Here is an 18,052-nt window from a genome sequence, read left to right as displayed (position 1 = left end):
ATCTTTTACAACAGTCCGTTATTCAACCACTCCTTAAATAATGGATAAGATTTTACAGCTACATTTTACAATACCTTAAAGATGCCCGGGAATCGGTATCAGAATTCCTAAACAGAAAAATATAAAATTAAATTTCTCGGAACAGAAGTAATGTGGCATTCAAAGAATGTCAGAGGAGCAACTGTTCTATAAGAACATTTCATTTCCATCGGTATGCCCCCAGAATTTTAAAACATATAAATGCTTAGGAATCAGACTTGATATAAACTGGAAAATATTCAAGAATTAAAAATGAATCATCATTAGCAGAAACAGTTTTAGCTGACTTGCAGGATCCATACTTTAAGAACTCAGGAGACTCTCCTAAATTTTTCATTGCGACTCGGTGAGGTAATATAAATCACCGTCAAAAACTATTTTAAACGACATTGACAATTATAGAATCAAATTGTTCCAACAAGAAATGCAGCGATTATACTAGTATTGATAGAAAACAAAAAAAGGGGGGGGAGGGGGAGGTGCTACTGTTTGTGTGTAACTAGCGCTGATATTGAGAATGTCCACAGATTAGATGAAATCTAGAATTATGGAAAATAAGGCAAAAGAATTCACCTTATCATTTACTGTGTTATAAAATTACGAGGTGATTGGCTCCAAATATTTGGCCATTTCACTGAAGCAAAAAGAAGATAAATCCATTAACAATTTATTCAATAAACTAATAACAAACATTTAAAAAATAATTCATCTTTATTTAAAGCGAATGAAGCAATTCTTATATAAACGTATCTAGATATCAGAATTAATAGGTTATTAACGTGTTTCAAGAAGAGTAAAAAGGAAACACTTTATCATTAATGATAACGAATATCTTAGTTTAGAGAGTACAGAGATATTGTTATATAATATCTCTAACTTAAAAATACATTCGAAACTGATTAAAGATACATAGAACACTGAAGAAACACTTGAAAACTGCAAATAGCTCATGCCTAAAAGTAGAAATTTTAAAAGAATAAATCCTCATGAATCATTTAAATATCAAAATCTTTTTCATATATAGAAGCATTGAATAATTCAAAAATTTACGTTAAATTTGTATTCATCCCAGAAAGCTTGATATAATTCAAAATTCATTTTAATCAATATGTATATAATAATAATGTCTTTTTAATTTTCTAAAAGAAAGAGTTTTCCTGGAAAGAAATTAGTTATTCTTTCCTCAATTTTTGAAAAAGATGTCTTAATAAGCAATTAAAATTTAAAAAAGTGTTATTTCAAAAATGATAATTCGCTCTCTAAGTCTCAAATTTTCTTAAGGTTGATCTAATAGTTGTTACTATATATTTAGAATTTCGAATTCATTAATGTAATAATACCTTTGAATTTTGAAATAATTTATTAAAAATAATTGTTATATATGACACATAAAATAGTGACTGCTGAAATGAGAACAATAATTCTTTTGTAGGTTTCTAAATTTCCTTTTAATTTTCCAGCCTCTGTTTTCTTAAGGGATCGATTTTTAGAGTTACATTATTTTCGGGAGTGTAAATTGCATTACACTCGATTAATTAAAAAAATTTTGTATAACGTAACATTTATAAATAAGAAAATATATAAAAAAATTCAAGAGATTCTTACAGTTATATGTTTTTCAAATATTCAAATCTGTGTCATTAAACAGGATGAAAGTCGGTGGTAGATTGCAACAAAGACAAAATTAATAGTTACGGAGGAAAGATACTAACTGCATATTGTAATTTCATGAAAAGAACTACTATACAGTTCTAAGAAAGTTTAAAAATGAATATGAACACAAACACTGCTAAGAAAGCTTCACTGAATTCAGATTTTGTTACATGGAAACCACAATGCGAATTTAAAGCCAAATAAGTAACTGGCTCTCTATGTAACATTTAAATGATATCCAGCAGAAAGAATTACAGTATTCAATGCAACCAACCGCAATTTTCATCCAAATTATGTGTATGTGTGCTTTGTTAAAAGAAAACTGTCTTCTTTTTTTTATGAATATCTTTTCAATAGAAATTTCCGTTTATGTCGATTTCCTCATCAGTTTTCCGTATTGAAATGTTAGCACAGAAACAAAATCTTTAAAAATGATTTCGAATATAATGTTTTACTGAATGTACTAGATTATTTTTTAAATAATTTTATTAATGTCATCTATTTAATAATGCCAAATTAATTCAATTATTAAAAAGATTTCGTTAAGTTGCTTGAATTTAAAAAAGACTCTTCCTAGCAAGACAAAAAAGTACACTCAATAATGACTACACATCAAATAGTTTACAATCTTAGTTAAAATTTTTGATCAATACAAAAAATGATTTACTGTTGATTATTTTTCATGATTATAATAAACACCTGAACAAAAATTTACAGGTTTCTCATTAATTAAATAGAACAAATGTTTATTGTTCGAACGAACGAGTATTTATTATAAGCCAATTTAAATTTGAAAGATTATAAAAATAAAGAGATAATAGCATTTGTTTTATAATTTATATGAAGTTTACCATCATAAATCAATTGCAACAATCAAGTAATCAAATAATGTAAAATAACAGCACGTTTTGTGACTGAACAGTAAATCGTAAGGAAATGGTCAGTCTTGTAGGACACTATTCATCTAAAAAATCGAATAACGCACAATTCTCCTTCGTCTTTTCGTTAATGCTTATTATAATAGCATGTTCTGATTCACCAACCCGCAAAAGAAAAAAGAATGAAATACAGCGAAGATTATAGAGAAAAATTCTCTTTCATCACATACATCTTTTTATAATGATCACGAATCTTTTAAAATAAAAATTTTTAATGGAATCGTGTACTCATATATTTTAGACAATAAAAACAAACTTAGGCCGTTGTTTGTCATTAGAACTCAGCCGCTCTTTCAAGGTTACAACTACAGGTTCAGTAGTGGATTTTTTTTCCTTCTTCCTCCTCCTCCCCTCGCCCCTTAGTTTCGTTTAAAGTTCCGATTACAAGACTGCTGGCAAAAGTTCTAGAGCCGACTAGTGACAGCCTTCATTCAAAAAAAGTAGTTTAAAAAATCCCAAACAAGCAAGACTCTCAATGAAGTAAAACGAGAAAACCGAATACCTGCTAACAAAAGAAACAAATATGAATCGGTTGAAGAGCTTAAATGCTATTAACCCCACTCCAAGTGTATCTTTGAAGTGTTTCTTTTTCCAGAATGAAGTGCGAGTAACAATTACTTGACATACATTTTTATTTTTTCTCAAGCCTCTCAATACCTATTTCCATTCAAGAATTCTTAAAGCTTTCGAGGACCACAATTAATTTTTTCTCAGAATTTGCAAATTTCTTTGTAAACTAAGGAAAAAACTAGTCACAGAGAGATATTCAGATGAACAGTTCCTATCGTACCCATCAATAGATGAATCTTTTTTCGGCCTTCATTGCGACAATCATAGACTAAGTATCGGGATATCCTTGGGTGCAAGCCCGAAACATTTATATCATGCTCAGCAATGATGGTGCGAGCGTGAATTCTGCTTTAATGGATGAAAGGATCTTAACGAGATAACACGAATGCTGGCGGGAACGGCCTTCGGGTCTAAAAAAGACGTCATATTTTGTCTCTTGATGTATGGACACTGAATTAAGATACGACAACCAAAATCTTTTGTAATTCTTTTCAGCTTTCCTACTTAACATCCGAATGTCTATCAAATATAGATTATTAATAATATTTTATTCCATCATTTTTATTTATTTATTTTCATCATTGATAATAATTGTCAGAATTTACACAATCGAAGTTTGATTATATGATCTTCAAAAAAATCATTTTCCATCCAACCAACAAGAGCTAGTACAAAATCTACAACATATATATTATTGGACTTGAAAGATGCAATACTGGATGCTTAAATCAAATTCTTTAGAAATAAACATTTATCTAATTAAAAATAAAAAAACGAACCTAATTTTTAAAAAAATCATGATAATAAAAGGATAAATTAAAAGAAATTTCAAAAATGTATTAAGATTTGTCAAACTGCATCCAACAGAAAGCAATATCTTGATTTGGGAGAGCAATACGCACAGTAAAACTTGTAATAAATAATACATGCAAATATCTCGGTCATCAAAAACTGAAACAAGTTTTCTATTCCAAGCAGGTGTCTAATGTTTACTTAAATAGCAATTATTTTGGCTGGTTGCAACAAGATGGAAAGGTTATTTTAAACGTTACATAAAAATATTTAAATGTTAGACATTTTATAATTTCGATTTTTAGAACAGATAAATTATCTGCAATTTAACAACTGGTTCAGTGCAAGCGAATCTATATATATATATATATATATATATATATATATATATATATATATATATAAAGGGGAGAATGACGAACAATATTATTTTTCACTTAATTTAGAATTGCTGTTTATTTGAATCGTCATTTAAAATAAAACACAAAAAATAGAAACCGCAGGACAGGAAGAATTTAAATTACACAAGATAGATTGCAAGTTAATGAATGCAAAAGAAACACTGACACTGAAAACACTGACTTACATTTCATTCTTACCGATCTATCATCTTTTAAAGAGTAACTAGGCAAGTTTCCAATGAATCTATCCGTTTCACAAAGTATGCTAAACCTGGACAAGAACAATATAAATTACGTTTCAACAAACCATACTAGAAATAGAAAACCTTCAAACATGCAGCCAGCTCAGTTGGCATTAGCAGATTTCAAAGGGAAGCTTTCAATGGGGAACAAAGAGCTTTGATTTTGTTCTATTGCGTGTTCTTGATGGAATTACAAAGAGTGAAAAGTCGTTAACAAATCTTACCACAGGATATCTAACTCACAATCAAATTTTACGTACAACTGTACGAATGAAGAGGAAGTCATTCATGTACATCTGTTTTTTTCCCCATTTTTAAAGGGAACCAAGCTCGTTACCAAAATTACTTTTCCATGAAATTGCTAAGCTTACACACATCCAAGGATATTTGTGCGTGTATGTGTGTTAATATTAAAATAAAATTCCTCTATAATAAAATTCGCTACTTAATATAATTTTAATATAGTATAGAGGATCGTTTTATACATTTTCATTATTTTTAAATATCATTGAAACGACATTGGTTGGTTTATAATAAAAAATAAAAATTCTTGCATTCAACAGCAATACTGAAACATTTGATGATTATTATCTTCAATAGTTGATAACTAAGCAACAAGGTCTGGTCGAGTTATGTTGTTTAAAATAAATGCAATGTAACAGGTGATCCAATAAAATAAGAAATAAAACTAGAGTTCTTTTAAAGCTTTCGAGAGAAAAAAAATGTAGTGATCCGAGTAACATTTTACTGCAAGATATGAAGAAAACAATAAAAATGTTTAATGAACAAAGTAAAATAGTAAAATATTGTAAAATTACTGAAAACAGCAAAAGACGAAATATAGATCAATGAATCATAGTATAATGCTTTTCTTTGTTCATAATTTTTTTTTATCCCAGTTTTAAAATGGGAGAAAAGGTAACAATTCCAAATTCATTTCCTCTGATAAAACATTTTTATAACAATAATGCAAAGAAAAATAAAAATAGAGTGAGCAAATTAGTAAATGCAAAATTCAGATAAGTCTCTCTCTCTCTCTTTTTAATGTAGACATGACTTGACCAGAGTCTGCATATGAAATAAAATCCTCACAATAAATCAAGGCTTTATTTTTAAAATGTACGGTTCGGTTAGTGATTAAAAAAAATACTACCTTCTTTCTTAACGCAGAAGCCATACAAATTACTCATAAGATAATAAGCGATATCTGCACTCGACAAGATAATTCCTTTAACTAGCTCCCCAATCCAAACTTTTAATACAGCATTTAAGCCGATTTATTAAAGAAAATCTTACTTCTTTTTCTTATTTCGTAACCGTCACATTCTATTAAGCATATGATCCTTGGTCATTTAGTTCACAGACATAATTTTATGGGACAGGCGTTAAAATATACGATGATAGAGCACAAATTGAAATGCTACTTTCTTTTCCGACATTTAAGCATAAATTCTTTTAAATTACTCAATATTTAAAATTTTACGTGATAATTTTTTGGTTTTAGGAAAATATCTCGGCTCCTTATATCTTTATCTTAATTATCTTATCTTTACATATCTTTAAAGCATATATTGTTCTTGCTAACAATGGAATTCATGAAACTAGATCATACTAAATTGTTCATATTTCTTTTAGAGCCCAAAAAGCAGATATCTTAAGGGAAGAATTAATAGATGTCATAGATTCATTCATATGGAGGACGGAAATGGACAAATGTTAGAAAATGATATTAAAATAAACTCAAATAATCTGGAAATTATTACATAAATATACTAAATATTCCCAAGGGTATTTTTCACTTACAAAAAGACCATTTCAATTTAAATTACACTTAGTGTTGAATTCATAACATTCTCTAAAGATAAACGACAATTCAAATCGGTTCTTAGGGATAATACCAATAAAAAATTACAAAATTAGGGGGGGGGGAAGCAACTTTCAGCAATACAACAGTTTTGAAAACCTCGTATTTGAAACTGGTTGCATGTAGCGATAGTAGACACATGGAAGATAGAAGAAGACATTATGCTACACCAATGAAATTTTGATGAGCTATGCTGCTGTAAATAGGATGGGGAAATGAGAAACCCACGTCACAAAATGATAAGACTACAGTCGAGTAGATACGATTAATATGTTCATGCGAGTCATGGCTTTTCGGCAGTCGCAAAAAAGATATTGAGATGTGCTTCGAATATGAGATGCCAACACATCCGGCTTCATTATTCTGATCAACAAAGTACATACCAGAAATGGGACGAAAAAAACTGTTATTTAATAACTAAGATAATCTAAGACTAGGATATTCAGCATCCACGTTTTTCGTTGATGATGGTTTCCTATTAAGTTGCTGCCTATGAAAAATGCATAAATAGTTATTCAAGTTATTTGTAGAGGTTGTCAATAGATCATGACGATAAACTATTTGTAAGTTTTTGATCATGAATTTGAATAAATGCAAAAATATTGGAATAAAATGAGAGAAGTACTGACTTATTAAAGAACTAAATTCGGTTATTTATTTTTCACTAACAGAAAATGAATTTGAGATGCAAAAGGAAAAATAAATACTCTAGCCCGATTCCTTTCCTTGGAGGAAAGGAGATTTTTTAAAGATTGAAAAATAATTGATTTTCTTTTCACTAAAATTGATATCAAATAATTTGATAGCATTGCTATTTGAGATTATATAGAATTAAGAGTACTTCTTCATTAAAAAGAATCAGAAAATTTGTAGAATAATGATTTCCAAACATGATAAAGTTGTCATTTTAGCCTAATACACAGATATCATAAAAATGTAAGTGGTTTTTGTCTGAAACTTAGACTATATCATCAGCAACAAATAAAATTTTTTAAAGAGTATTCTGACTTTTCATGTCCTTGAAGAATGAATATGATAATGAATGAAATGAATGTGATAATTTCAATATCGTAAATCAAAGTCACATAGTTTCATATTTTAAATAAAATTAGAAAAGGAAAAAGAAAAAAGAATGCTCGTTAATATTTTACGCAAAAACGAAATTTCAGTAAAATGTATATTTAGTCATGAATTTATATCCTGTTCAAACCTATACATGAATTCACCAAATAAATATTTTTGTTCCTTACAACTACAAGAGTTATTGGAAGGAATTGGCAAGCATGAAAATAAAACAGATTTCACAAAGTAAAAATCCATCGGATCAACAGCAAACTATCTAAATTTGATATGATTTTGGAAATATAATTGTTTAATTTGTTATTTTTAAGAAAACAACATTATATACAGAACAATATTTCATTAAGTCAACTAAGCCACTGTTATTTGTTTTGTAGCAAGCAACGCTGAGCTCACCTTAACGACAGTTGCCGCCGAATAGCATGAATTTATGGTGTACTCATTTTCATAAATTTTATAATTCAAATTTACAAATGAAAAACCAACATTTTATTAAAAAAAAAAATTGACACATTCTATTTCAAAAAACTTTTGAAGAATTTTTTTGATATATTAGTAAAATTATATTACATATTGGAAATAGTATACCAAGAATAATTTAAAGAAAAAATGAAATGCTCACTATCGACCTGCAATCGCTATTTAGATTCAAGTGAGAAACGATTTAAGCCTCACCACTCCTACCAATTTAAACTGGATATTGTCATATATATATATATATATATGACAATATCCAATATATATATATATATATATATATATATATATATATATATATATATATATATATATATATATATATATATATATATATATATATGGAGAGAGAGAGAGAGTTCGTTAGAAGGAAAACAAACTCATTTTTTATTTAAAACATTTGACACCATATATAATTAAGCTAATAAATGGTTCAATTTTAAAATGTTTGAGTAAACAATCCTTTAAAAAACCTATATAGATTTTTAAAATTTGATAAAATATGAGAAATAATAATTCATCTGAAGGAACAGGAACTGAAACTCGGTTTCATTTAATAATTTTAAATATAATATCAATTCTCCGTCCCATTAAAATACTTCTAGGAAATTCCTATTTTCTTCACAGGTTGCGCTATTTTAAAATTGCTATTGGCCACTTCTAATATTCATGGACAGTTGAAGGAAGATAGCACCTCTAACCAGACGCATTTCGAAATACCAGTCCGGTTTTTATTTTTAACGCCCTTTATCTCTTTCTCTCCCAAATTTATCATTAAATTCTAAACACGGAAACGTTAAATACGCACTTCAGGAATCACGGTGAGAATCATCCATTTGGAATATTCAAGATTGTTAAGGTTTTCAAGAAGGTGCACTTCACTCCCATGCCTGACTCCATGCTGCCTGTGTCTTCGTTCAAACGATCTCTACGATATCTGTCCCTAACAGCCATTACGTAATTTTTTCAAAAATGAAATGTTAAATTAACAAATCGAATCTTGACCGCATATATTTTTAATTTTAAATTAAATAGTCTCTGAGCAATATTCAATGCAGATAACTTGATACTAAATGCACTGAATTGCCAATCAGGCATTTACTTTGAGAGGCCCAAACGCTAAATCGATCTGAATTTTTAACATGCTTATTTATACGTCTAAAATACGAATGTATCAGAAACTTCGATTTCATTAAAATATAATTTAATCTAGCATACTGAAAATAACAGTCTAAGAAATCAAAAACAATTATTAAAACAAAGTCAGACGGGCAAAAGATACAAAAAAAAATGATCCACTTGTTCCATGAAATAAATTCCATAGAATATATACAATTTCTTAAAATAAATTTGATTATTTTACTATCACATCTGTTTCAGTAATAATTTATTTATATGAATCATAAATATTTTTGATAAAAAAGTATAAATAGAGTTACAGTTACGAATTTTTCTTTCGGTAGTGAATGAAACAATAGGCATATTTCTTCTTTCAAAACAATGTACGCGCTTCATCGATGTCAAAGCAATAAAAAAAAAAATCTTTACAGTAGATATGACGTTCAGCGAAGCAAGATATTACGATAGAATGTATCGAAAACTGATTTTAAGCAACTTACATAAAAGAAATTTAATTTCTTTTTTATTTGTGTATTTTTAAAAATGGCGTATAAACTTCATTTTGTAGCAAAAACAAATAACATCACTGCATTTGAAAATGAACAATTGTGCAATACTCTAATTACACTAGTTTTTAAGAAACTGAAAAAGATAATCATGGTTTTCGACATAACAGCTCACTCAAGCAAGTCTCTATTGCAATGAAAAAGAAATATAGCATCTATATTCACATCTTTTCCACTTTCAGCATTATTTCAGATTTTTAACGGTGAATGATCATAAATCTCTTTGCTGAATAATATATATAGTATGCCTATACTGAACAAAAGCATTAAAGTATAACTGGAGTAACATTTAAGATGAAAAATGTTCTCCAACAGATTCGGTTCATTCTTTAATGACACACTATGGCTTCCAAGTTCCGCTATAAGGAATCATCCTTCGAACAAAGCTGTGCTTCAGATTTCTGTCACTGGTAAGATTAATGTATCTGATATGACGACACTCCTTACGTTATTAAAAAGATTGGTTTCTTTCAAAACACATCAAACGACGAGGGCAGCATCTAAGCAGGTTTCTACTACGCTGATTAGTCGTCTCATTTATTAAATCGGTAAGAATGTATCATAGGATGAAAAATTATTTCAGGCAATTCATACGCATAAATTTAAAATCTCAATTTTAAGTCCTTTATAATCAATTTCTATGAAATTTTGTAAGCAAAAAAAAAAAAAAAAAAAAACTGTTTCTTAAGCAGTCGAAATGCTTGAAAAAATATGCGGGTATCATTTAACTGTCCTTGGAAGAATAATTTTCCAAGATCATGGTAGCTTTAAAATATATATTGATGAAAAGTGACCTTCCAAGGAAAGTAAACTCTTTACATATAAACGCATAGTTTGTTTTGAATAAGAAGTCAACAGTGACTGAAGTTAACAGGCGTAAATTATTCAACAGCTCATTAACAATTATTACTAATTACTGTCATGTTTTAATAATTTAAAATAAATTTAGAGACAGAAGAGCAAATCAAAATTTTCATTAAATAACTATGGCAATGTTAAAAGAAAAGAAAAAATGAGAATAACAGTTAATCCATTACACTGTCAAAGACCTTAAAGCTATCAATTATTTGACGAATTCAACGGTGCGTTGTTTTCCTTACTACAGCAGAAATATCTTTAATTCATTCGGTATTCTATTTGCACTATAATAAAGCATTCATCTAAGAATGGATCAAACGGCTTATTTATAGTAACATGGAAGTCATTTGTTTCTCCTCTATGCATGTTGTTTAATTTGGCACACTTCCTTCATTATGATCAAGACCATTTTTCGAGTGACAAACACCTGCGCATACTGAAAAAATAGCAAAACTAACTGCAGAATGGATATGACATGCGCATTTGGCTTAGAACATTCAGAGATAAATGAGCAAAGAGCTCAGATATAAAAATAATGGAAGCAGTAGCGGATTCGGCACTTTGTAACCTCAAGCAAAGGAGAATATAGTCAATTTAGCTTCACATTTCAACTATTTTTTAACTTAATGAACATGTTAATGATTTATTTTACCTTACTTTTTTTATTTCAGTAAATTTGCCAATATTTATGTTTTTATTAATTATTTAATAGATATGTCACATAATGGAAAAAATGAATAAAGTAAAATTTCCTGAAAAATAATTTAAATTGTTAGTTAAAGATTTCTTTACTTAAAAAATTACAACATCTAAAAATTATGATAAATTCAAAGGAAGTAATAAACTCCAAATAAATATACAATTTAAAAAATTTATTTTACAGGACCTGCCAGTTGGATTATAACTTAATTAATTAAATGAACAATTATTATTTCAATATATTAATTAAAAAAATTATATTTTAATTTATTTAACAATGAATTTAATACTTCAATTTCAACACTTATTGCAGTTTTAACATTTTATTATTCACGAATTAGTATCCGCACAAATTTATTTATTTAACAGCTACGCAAATGATATTTTTTTAATCGGCTTTCAGCACAGAAGTCTATTAGCAAATTTACCATTGAATGGAAATGGATTTGTAAATTTAGGGTCAAGTGCCATTACATCGCCAATAAAAGGATAAGCACGAAAGTATTTGTAACAGTAACATGATGGAAATAAAAGGATTTTTATCCGATTAACACATACTGGCAGTTGTAGAGATAAATACTACAAATCGAAAGTTTCTTTTAAAATGTAATTTAGAAAGAAGAATTTAAACGAATCAATGACATTCCCAGCCAGGAATATAATAAAAATAAAAATAGATATTTTTTCAAAAATAATGTATATAAATAACAGCACTACCCTTACAAATTTATTTGAATTAGTTTCTTTCCTTTTAAAAGAATGAGAAATAGTGTAAAATATACTTTTAATAAGGTAGTTTAAACTATCTTTGTAGGTTTAAATGTCTGAAAAGTTGTTAAATGAAGAGTTATAATTAGAAATATTAGTTGAGTGCGATATCTTAGAATGTTCTTGTCTGTGCATAAAGAAAACAGTATTTAAGTGTATGTTATAGAACCGTAAATATTCAATGAATGCTCTTTTTTTCTTTTATTTTTCAAGTGTAGAATAAAACATGTGCTTAAACTTTGATACCATTCAGTTGTATACCTCGATAAGCGTCTGGCATTCCCTATGACCTTGTTGTTGGTATTTGATTGAATAAAAAGATAAAAGGCAATGTTACATCAATGGAGATGCATTTAACATAACACAAGTGATTTAAAATCAGTATCCCGAAGACTAAACAATTTTGCCACTTTACTTTTAAAAAAACAAGGATACAAGATTTTTCATTAAACTGAAGATGCCATCATGAAAACAAAATATATCAGATGCAAAAAAATAGGTATTAATAAAAATAAAAATACAAGTATTAAAAAAGAAGGAAAAGTCTTGCTTGTTTTTCATGCATTTCGTTATTTGTTAGAGAAAAGACTAGTAATTTTAAACAAAGAATTAAAAAGATTTAACATTTTTTTTCAAAAGCAAATAGTTTGCTTTTAATATGAGGAAATGAGAAGTTATTTTCTAATTTAAACCATATCCAAACACCAAAGTTAATACAATTAAATTTGTTAAAATAATTATGCTCACACCAGTACATTCGAAAATTATCCCAATGGAACGTAAATAATAAAGTATTGAATTGAATTCTAGCAACTTTATTATAAAAAATACGACATGTTCACCCAAACGAATATTCCCCATATAGAGTGCATTAATAGAAAGAAAGAAAAAAATTACATAAACATTAAGCATTAGCGAATATAAAAAGTAACAAAATCCAAACAGATTGACCACTCATAGATTAAATTATTTAATAAGATTTTAATGATGATCCTTTTATTAAACCTTTTAAACAAAAGCAAATAGTTTAAAAAATACATTTGCCACATTATACAATTACAATGAGTAATTTAAATTTTATACGTACATACCTTTTCATTAGCATACATAAAGTAAAATAAGCAAAAAGGAAAGTTTCTAAAGGATGAAAAATACATTGGCCACTAAAAAGACTTCGAAAATCGATACCAAATACTTATAATATTGAGACGTTCCAAATTAAATCTTAATATATATATATATATTCAAACGGATGTGCAATTTTTTTTTTTTTTTTACATATCTACTACTACTACATATCCCATGTACGCATAAAAATGTTCTTTAAATATCTTTATAGTTAAGCTTATTAACAATTCCATCCTTCGACCATACAGATCTAATATTTCTAGCATTACAATTCTGAAATTAAAATCCTATCACTGTTATATAGTTATTTATAATGTTCGCAACTATTCTACAACATTTACGAAAAAAATATTTATTTAAATTAAAAGAACTGAAACCTCACCAACTCGCTGATATTCAACTTTTCTTAATTACCGCTTGAGATTTTATATAGTTATAGCCATTAGTATACATAGTAATAATAGAGATGGTAAAATTTAAATAATTTATAAATAAAATATAATTTAATAATTCTTTTAATTAATTTTGAATAATTTAATATATGGTTCATAAAAAAATTACATTTTTGACCTTATATAAGTAAGTTTCAAGAAATCGTTACTAAACAATTTTTATTGCGAAGAAATGTAGCCGGATCGATTTGATTTTTGAATAAAAACTTTATAAAGATATAGAATGTTTCGCTTCATTAGAAAAAAAAAAAATCATAGACATCTGAAAATTTTTAATTTGTCATTTCCTTATTATTCCTGAACAAATTAAAGGCTTTGTCAGATACGCGTTTATTGTTCGCAATTACCGTGAACGAATGAGGGTTGCCACTCACTTTTCGAGTTTATTCATACTTCAATTGGTAAGGCAGGATTTTTAAAAAAAAAAACAGAAACACGATCAGCTTGAAAAAGAACACAATAAATTGTAGGTGAGGGAAATTCACACAGTCAGGTGCGATTTTGACCATAATGTTGTTTTGGCAATAGGTTCGTCGCCAAATTCAAAATCACATGTTCAATTCGGGAAAAATTTGATAAGGCATTATGAGCGCAATATTTTTTAATATACAAATACTCCTGCCCTTTAGTTAATAACTAACTATTCTAACTAAATACTAGAAAAAAAATCGAATAGCTACGAATGCAAGGTGGTACAAAAGAAGTGAAGAACAGTACTAACCTACCACATTCTAAAGAAATTCACTCAAAAATTAACTAAAAACTTCTATGATAATCTACCTCCCATTAAAACTCCTGTAGCAGCCTGAATTCTAATGTAAGATATTAATGAGTCAAAACTGAAAAGACATCAAATTATCCTCAACCAGTAACCCATCAGAGGCCAAGCAGCAAATCCATCTACGAACCTTTTGGTTCTGGTTCGACCCCGACTTCACTAGATCCTTATACCTGCCCGCGCCTCCCCCCCTCTTTTTTTTTTCATTTAGTAATTTCTAACTTCACGTATTTAAATTAATTTTATATAAATAAAGAAAATCTTTTAATCTTCAAATTATTTAATAATATTACATGCTGCAACTGTTAGGTTTAGTTTCTATCATCTTCAAGTCACAGTTGTCAAAATGATAGGGCTTACAGACCAATATGCTGCAACCATCTTCAATGATCTCAGCATCAAAATGAAAATTTAAAATAATAACTAAAAAAACACTTGTTCTATTCAAATCACTGTGGCTTAATATCAATCATATACTCTAGTACCAGTGTTCAATAATACAGAATGAATTAGTTCTATTTTCATTTCACTGAAATAGAGCACAGAAAATTATGCACTTATATCAAGGAATTTTAAAAATATATAACAGAACAGGTTGAAAATGCATTTCAAATAGCATGAAATAAATACCTTCTTACTTAATGATAATTAGTAAAAGAATAAAAATTATTTTTACTAGAGATGTATTTATTTTAATTTTCATATCATGCAGAATAGGTTTACTTATGCTGCATGTACAATATTAAAAAAAAACATTCTTAACAATAAGCAAATAAAATTTTTGATGATTTCATAAGTTAGGTTTTGATTATGAATAAAATTAGTATAGTCTTTTATAGATTGCTCAGATAAATATTAAATTAACTATTGTGAGTAAACATTTAAAACCAACTACAGTTTATATTACTTTTCCTTCCATAGAATGATAACTTTGATATGGATTAATTTTTAATTTGTCTAAGATGAAAATTTCACAGAAATATTGCAGCTTTCCATTTCAATATTTAGGGCATTTTTTGAGGGGAGGGGGGCTTAATTTGATCAAGTATTAAATAAATCTTTCAATTAACCAAACAAATATTAAAATGCAATTTCAGCAACATTTACCCATTAAATTTCAGAAGAATGTTACAGTAAAAACTGCTTTGTGTTTTTGATTAGAAACAAGCTACAGATAATGAGAAAGGGGTAATATTGCTATCAAACTAACAAATATTAGAATAATAATATTTAATCAAAGGAAAAATTGACTGTTCCCATTATTTTTTATAGTATGATAGTTATTATACAGGTTCTCATAATTTTTAGTATTCAAGAGAAACGATTATTTTAATAATCTTAAATAAACAATTCAGATATAAGCAATATAAATTTTTATATCTTGACTAAGCAATTATTAATATTTTCTCCATAAATATATTATAATTGGTAATATTACATAATAATAACAATTATATATCAATAATCTCCAACATATATGTTTATTTTCTGTAAATAATTTCTTTACAGAATATAAAAATATAATTTATATATATATTTTTAACATATAGCAAAAGCCATTAAAAAAAATATAGATACAATACTGAATTCAGTCAGCAGAACAATATATAATTGGACGAGGGATGGGGGTATCTTTCCAATGATACGAAAGATTCTTTTATTGAATAACTAGCCGCCTTTGGCGACCAGCCGGTTCGCCAATCTTAATGCTCGTTAAAATTTTAATAATTAAATATTTTATGTAATTCCTACTTTAATAGCTTCTTCATCAAATATTTTAAAGCTTCAAATTTTGATAGTCATGTAATTCACTCATAATATTATAAAGGCCTTCAGTCATAACGTAATATTATCTCTCTCATTTTCTGTTAGCTCCCGTAGAATTTATGCTTTAAATTAAAGTGGAAAGAATTAATCTGCAATTAATATCATACTATATTTTACTGAAACAAAGCATTTTTTTATAATATTATTACTGATAACAGAGTCACTGAGCGTTTAAACTTTATGGGCACTAAAGAATATCTTTCTTAATTTATGTAATATCTCAAGAATTTGTCAACAAAATTTTCTGAAATTCATCATGAACAGATCGATTCATTAACAATGTTTAATTTTAAATGCACCAAACACTAAGAAAATAAAACGAATCGTTTAAAATAATCGGTCGAACACAGGTTTAAAAAAAAAGTACTTAAAAAACGATGTACTTAAAATTATAAGCATATACAAAAAATATATAACTAACATAAATACAATTTAATTACAAAAGCATGCAACTAACCTAAAAATAATTTAAATCAAGAATCATCCGTTGATAATATTGTCAACAATCAGAACACAATGCACATGCGTGAATTTCCAATGCCTGTTACGGTAACGCAAATGCTTGAATTTTTCGCTGTGCAGATTAGAAATTTTTAATTTCCTTTATTCTGTGTTATTTTAATTCAAAAATACTTCAGAATGAATCTGATAGATCGATTAATTAACAATGTTTAATTTTAAATACATAAAACATTAAGAAAATAAACAGAATCGTTTGAAATAATCGGCCGAAAAATGTTAACCCTAGCTTTAAATTAAAGTGTAAATGATTAATCTGCAATTAATATAATAATATTTTTTACTGAAACAAAGCATTTTTTTAATAATATGATTACTGATAATCTGTTTATTTCCTCTTTTAAAATATCTCTTGTGATTATTACTACTAAAGCTGAATTGGAATAATGCATAACTTTAAATGAAACATCAAACAAAAAATTCGTCCTTGAAGTGACAAATTATCAGCAATAAAAAAAGGGGGGAGGAAAAAGAATGATAAAATAACTATAAAAATAGAGATGCTGTTTGAGGCTACCAGACTGCAATGCAGTTAGAAGTGCATGATATTGAACTTGTTGCTAAAAACTTATTTTTGAGATTAGAAACTTCCCACAATAATAATAATAAAAATAAAAATAAAAAATCAAAGATGGTTTCTTACAATGTAACACAGACTTTTGAAAAAAGAAACCTACTGAGAAAAGATAAACCACCACTGAAACTAAAAAATTTCAACTTTATAATTATTTAAATAAAGTATCTATTACAAAGGAGAAAACAAAATTACCTTCATAATTCTTAATGATGAAAAAGTGTTTGATATAAGGTATCTGATGAAGAGTAACCTGAATAAAATCAAAATATGCATTTGAAAAAAAAAAAAAACCTATTTCCATACTATTTAACAATAATGATCCTAGAACCAAATTTTTTTCCCCAATCTATTGCTTTATTAGTAACTCTGTTGATAGTTATTTTTAGAGCAGATTTTAATCAAGTAATTTTGATGAAATTATTAGTCTAATTAAAGGTTTGTCATAATATAATATACTACACCAAATATTATACAAACATATTAAAACCACCCACAGAAATCAAGGCTTTGAAGTCAAAAAGTTTTAATTAATTTAAATAAATTCAAATAAAAACCATGGATATAAAAATGAAAATTGATTAAATAGACAATATGATGTTGATCAACATGTTCAATGTTAATGCTAAAGTATAAATGCAAAAAAAAAAAAAAATAGTGATACAAAAAAAAAAAAAATTATTTAAGACGTCAGAAAAAGCTGCCCTT

At 27.4% G+C, this 18,052-nt stretch overlaps 1 protein-coding gene across 3 annotated transcripts in view; it reads right to left on the bottom strand.

Annotated features, from left to right (window-relative positions):
• LOC129960178 (cAMP-dependent protein kinase catalytic subunit 1-like) overlaps nucleotides 1-18,052 on the bottom strand; it is a 306,102-nt gene that overhangs the window by 49,007 nt on the left and 239,043 nt on the right. The gene's annotated exons all lie outside the window — the stretch shown is intronic.

Source organism: Argiope bruennichi, chromosome X2 (genome assembly GCF_947563725.1).
Source record: "Argiope bruennichi chromosome X2, qqArgBrue1.1, whole genome shotgun sequence".
In the NCBI taxonomy this organism is placed as follows: domain Eukaryota; kingdom Metazoa; phylum Arthropoda; class Arachnida; order Araneae; family Araneidae; genus Argiope; species Argiope bruennichi.
The sequence above is the reverse complement of the archived record's forward strand: the minus strand, read 5'-3'. Positions and strand labels throughout refer to the sequence as shown.